Genomic DNA, 6,250 nt, shown 5'->3' on the forward strand with positions numbered 1-6,250 from the left:
CAAGAACGATTAATTATAAATATTTAAAACCTGTCACGAATATCATGTATCATTGATAATGCAGGAAAGGAAAATTCGTCAAGTAGTCGTCTTTGAGTTTTGATAGCTACCTTACCATGGTAAGCTCATATTAGATTTTGTTATGACTATTGATATTTTAAATTAAAGTTGTATATATGTAAATAGGGCTTTGGTATATTCATGTTGGTGATCATTTGGTTATGTTTTGTGACATTTGAATTATGAAAGATGTGTATTGATGTAAATCCTTAATGATATTTTGGTTGGTTTGACATTTGATGGCATAGGTGTGCTTGAAACTTAATGCATTGTTGGTTTGTTGAATTGCTACATACATAATAGGTTAATTAGTGAAATTAAATTGGTGATAAATTTGCATTAAAAGGCTTGGTATAAATGGTTGATTATAATATATGTTAGTTGGAAATTATTGGATGATTTAATAAGGTTAATATGTTGATTATGTCTTGTTTTGGATGGTTGTTGTTTATGTTGAAATGTGGTGCTAATGAAGGCATATTGTTTAGGAACTAGGTAGAATTTGAAATTGAAATATTTTGGCATGTTTGGGTACACTTTGAATAGGTTAACGTGATGGTAACTGTATGGCTTGATGTCTAAGAAATTTTAGGTGAATTGGCTTGTGTTAGAAGGTAATTGCAGCACACACGGTCTGCCACATGACCATGTGTCCCACACGGCTGCATGACATGGCCATGTAGCCTTTTTGATTTTTGGTACAGGGTTTTCTTCATAGTGATAGAGAGTTTAATGGCTTGGTGACACTATCGTGTGACCTTGAATTACACACGCACAGAAAGTTACACAGTTTGACCACAAGGACATGTTCTTAAGGTACACGGGCTGAGCTCTATCACATGGCCATGTGACTCCTGTTTTCATTATTTACCTAATTTTTTGAAAAACTTTTAGTTTAGTCCAAATTTATTCTCAATTTGTTATAGCATTGATCATTAATGAAATACTCCGAGCTAATGAACATAGGATAGAGTACGATTGGCATGCCAATAGGTTATATTGCCCGCGGTACGGGGTTGATATGAGTAGTACAGATGATTTCTATAGATTCTCTCTCCATTGGATATGCCGAGGTCCTGCATTTTTTGCGGACTTACATGGAATATTACAGTATTATTTAGTGTGTTGGATGGTTTAACTCATACGAGCAATTGGTGTGCTGGATGGTTTAGCTTATAGGAGCATCTGATGTGCTGGATTATTAACTGTGTACTTGCATCCATTTATCATTCATCGGGATAGGTTTATTGATATCTGATAGTTATTGAACTGTGGAACGGATTGTATTCTAATATTGGGCATTACTCACTTATTGCGAGCTATGATTGACAGGAACTCTGTTCTTTTATCTGGTTATTTGAATTTTTATGTTTAATTCGATAAGATTTATCATTTAATCTACAAACTTACTAAGCTTTATGTAAGCTTACTCATGTCTTGTTTTTTGTCTTGTAGATTACATTTTGTAGACAGGAGATCAGACCAACTCGCAGAATCACACTATTCGAAGGACTCTTTGGTAGATTTTGTAAACATTTTAGTTATATGGCATGTAGTAGGGCATATTATTATGATTGTAATGTTTCCAAGCTATGTGTGGTGTTTTGGTATGTTTGATGTTATGGAATGGTAAACTTATATGGTATGCTTGTTAAACCCAAAGTAGCTTGAGTGTTTGTCCATGGAATGATAAGTATCATGTTTAAGTATGGTATGTTGAGATTGAGATAGATTAGTTGGTGTTTATATTATAACTTGTAGGTGATATGATATGAAATGATAATATTTGGGTATGAACATTATTTTGTATCTTCATGTATGACATATTGGTTTGGTCTTAGATGGTTGAAATTGGTATGTTTTGGTTGTTTTTAGGTGTGGCTATAGTCTTGTAATCATGTGTTATGAATTGGTTTAGGTACCTATATAATTGGATGAAAAATGAGCATAATTTTGGTCAGTTTTGGGTACACACGGACTGTCACATGGCTATGTGTCACACACAGGCGTGTGCGCCTAGCATGTTAGGTGAAGGGTTTACATGGGTGGGCACTCGGCATGTGACACTACCGTGTGACCAAAGTTAGAGAGTTACACAGCCCATGCACACGGACATATTAGATCACACACGGGCATGTGGGATCACCACACAACCATGTCTAGAGCCACACGGTCTGGATACATGACCATGTGACCCCTATTTTGGAAAATTTTTATTGTTTCCCAAATCTCTTGTTTTGTTCCTAGTTAGCCCCTGATTGCTTCTAAACTATTTTTAAGGCTTCGTAGGTTCGATTTAAGACCCGTGAATGTATGTCTTGCTTCATTTTGAATCATTTATGAATATTGTTAATTAATTTGATGAATTGAATGTTATTGTTATATAATGTTCTGGATTGTACGGTAATACTCTATAACCCTATTCCGACGACCTCAAAAGGTTGACTGTTACATTTTATAGTATTAGAGCTATGGTTTGGTCGATTCTCAGGCTAAATTTAGCTTATTTAAAGTCTAGAATTATATACCATATAAACCTGTGATTGTGTGATATTGATTGATTCGATCTAACCCTTGTCTTCTTATAAATTTTAAAGATGTCGTCTAATTCTCAATGTGATGAAACTAATGAAGTAAACAGTAGTATTTCGACTACTGATTCTAGTTTGGGTCATAGTATACCATTTCCATAGATGTCTAAAAATGAAGTTAAAAATATGTTCTTTGATTTAATGGGACATTAGTTTAGGGTTTTGTCACACGGCCTGAACATACAACCTTGTGACTCTTATTTTGGAAATTTTTCATTTTATACATAATTGTCCAAGAATGGTGGGAGAGAAAGATGACCGGAGTGTAAAACCCTCAACTACACCGCAGAAAGGCAAATGCCCTGGTCAGAGTAGTAATATGGCCGTGAATCGCAGTGGTGCTAAAGACACGACTACCAGGTCTAAGGTTAAAGAATCTATACGGACTTATGTTGTATTGGCTCGAGAAGAGGCTACCGCACCTGATGTTGTTACTAGTATATTTTATCTCTTTAATGTTACTGTATATGCTTTGATTGAACCTAGGTCAACTCATTCATACATTTGAACTGCATTGGCAACTGATAAAAATTTGTCTGTCGAGTCAACTAAGTTTGATGTTCAAGTTACAAATCCACTGGGTCAAAGTGTAATAGTTAACTTAATATGTCGTAAGTGTTCATTGAGAGTTCAGAGCTGTGAATTTCCCTCCGATTTGATGCTACTACCCTTTCACGTATTTCATATACTCCTGGGAATGGATTGATTATCACTACATGATGTTGTAGTAAACTATAGATAGAAATGGATTGATTTGAGATGCTAGTCAGGTGAGTTGATTAAAGTTGAGTCTGTCAGATTAAATAGTGTTACTAGAGTTGTTTCAGCCATTTTTGTACATAAAATGATTTGTAAGGGCTGTGAGGCATTTCTAGCTTATACACTAGACATTCGGGATTCTGGGTAGAAGTTGGATCATGTACCTATTGTTAATGAATTTACAGATGTGTTTCCTGAAAAATTACCTGGATTGCCACCAGAGCATGAAGTTGAATTTATTATTGATTTGATACTAGAGATGACACTGATATCAATTCAGTTATATAGAATGGCATCAAATGATTTGAAAGAACTCAAAGCACAGTTACAAGAATTGTTAGACAAAGGTTATATTCGACTGAATGTATCTCCTTAGGGTGCACCAGTACTGTTTGTGAAGATGAAAGACGATTCATTGAGATTGTGTATAGACTACAGGCAGCTGAACAAGGTGACGATAAAGAACAAATATCCTTTACCATGTATTGATGAGTTGTTCAATCAATTGAAGGGTGCAACTATGTTTTCTAAGAGAGATCTCAGATCGGGATATTACCAGATGCGGGTAAAAGATTGTGATGTACCGAAGACTGCCTTCCGAACTCTATACGATTACTATGAATTTTTCTTATGTGCAAGGGACACACGCCCGTATGGCTAGGCCGTGTGACTCACATGGCCAAGTTACACGCCCATGTCCCAAGCTGTGGGCATTTGATTTGAGGCACACGGTCATGTCCCAATCCGTGTCCATTGCCAACCACACGCCCGTATGCTAGGCCGTGTGAACAATTTTAATTTTCAGTAATTAAGTGCAGGGGTCACACGGCCAAGTCACATGCCCATGTGCTAGGCCGTATGACACACACGGCTGAGACACACGCTCGTGTCTCTGCCCGTGTGAGCAATTCGAAGCATTCTGTTTCTTAAATTTTAAGATGCAGGGGACACAAGGCCAAACCACACACCTGTGCGCATGGCCGTGTGTCACACACGGTTGAGACACACACTCGTGTCTCTACTCGCGTGGACAAAATAAGGCCATTTCCAAGCCTTATTTCTCACCCAACTTGGCATCAACCTATCCAGTCAATTTTTGTACTATTACAAGTCACAATAAGACCTTCAGTTCAAGCCAATTTCAAGTTCAATACATGTAATGACCCAAGATTCACGGGCACAGAAAAGTACAGTATCGGCCTCTGTCTTAATAAACAAAATTAGTAAATAATTATTAGGAGTAATTATGAGTCTAGTAGTGAGCTTAATTAAGTTTAATTAGGTGAATTTAGCTTAATTAATAGTAATTAGAAAAAAAAGACTAAATTGAATAAATGGTAAAAGTCTAATTATAGATTAATAGGAAATAACAATGACCAAATAGGCAACTAAGCGTATATGGGAAGAGGCAGCAAAATGGAGTAAAAATATAAGATTTTTACTTAAATAATGATTATATAAATATTTAATTTAGTTATAAAATTTTATTAAATCAACTTAAAATAATTAGATTTTTTATATGATAAATATAGTATGATTTTGACAAGTGGATGGTGATAAAAATATACAAATGTAATAATAATATGTATACAATTGTAACATAAATATTTAATTACTTTTTATTTAAGTAAATAGATATTTATTAAATTATTATTATTATTATTATTATTATTATCAAATAAATCGAATTATGACAAATGTAGGGTGGAGATAAAATACATGTGTAATAATTTGTATAATACAATTGTAATACATGTATTGTTTATTAAAATAGATACTTATTATTTATTTATTGTTATTAAGTAAAATATATTTATTAGATAAATAATTATTATATAAGATTTTTAGACAAACAATTAAAAGGTGACAAATGCAATATAAATATTTGTTAATAAAAAGATATTTATTATAATTATAATTATTATTATTGTTATTATTATTATTATTAATTAGTATATATATATAAGAAATGAAACAAAGGAAAAAAAAAAGAAACAGATGCATTCGAAACAAAGCAGGAAAAAGAAAGAAAGAAAAGAAAAAAGAAAAACTAAGGGTTTAAGGTTCAAAGCTTTGTTTGGCAAGTTAATTAAGCCATTTTTTATTTAATTTTGATGTTTTAGAAGCTTTAAAATAAAGTTTTATTGAAATAAAGTTGAGATTTGGGAAGTTCATAGGTTTTAAGCATGGTTCATGTTGAACAAATTGTTGAATTAGAGATTTATTTGAATGAATTTTAAGTTAGAATTGATTAAGGGATTAAATTGTAAAAGAAGCTATAAGTTTTATCTTAGACGGACTAAATTGAAAGAAACTTTAGATTAGGGTTTTACTATGAATATTTGATGGTTAGGGTGAATATGATAGGAAATTGAATAGAAATGAAGTATGAATTGAGTTATAAAAGTAAATGAGTTAATTAGGATCAAATTGAAATCAATGTTTGAATTAAATAGAAATTCAATTATTTATTGTGAATTAGTGTTGTATTAATAGTATAAATTATTTTAATTTTTGTAGCTAACAAGGAACCCGAGGCATCAACATCGAAAGGAAAGGAAAAATTTGTCGAGGAGTAACCGAATAAATCTGGGTTTGTATTACTATAATTCAAGTTATTTTTTATTAAACGTTAAATTTTTAATTATATGTATGGTAAGTAAATTATGAGGTAAGTATTATTATGAAATTAAAAAGGAAATTGAATTGATGATGGATAAGTATTGATATAGAATTGTATATTGATGAAAAGTGAAATTTAATTGATTCGTAAATGAATTGAAAGTGACATTGAATTGAGAAAGTGAATCGAATACCCTATTAACTAGTTGGGCTGAGTC

Source organism: Gossypium hirsutum, chromosome A06, assembly GCF_007990345.1.
Source record: "Gossypium hirsutum isolate 1008001.06 chromosome A06, Gossypium_hirsutum_v2.1, whole genome shotgun sequence".
Taxonomy (NCBI): Eukaryota; Viridiplantae; Streptophyta; class Magnoliopsida; order Malvales; family Malvaceae; genus Gossypium; species Gossypium hirsutum.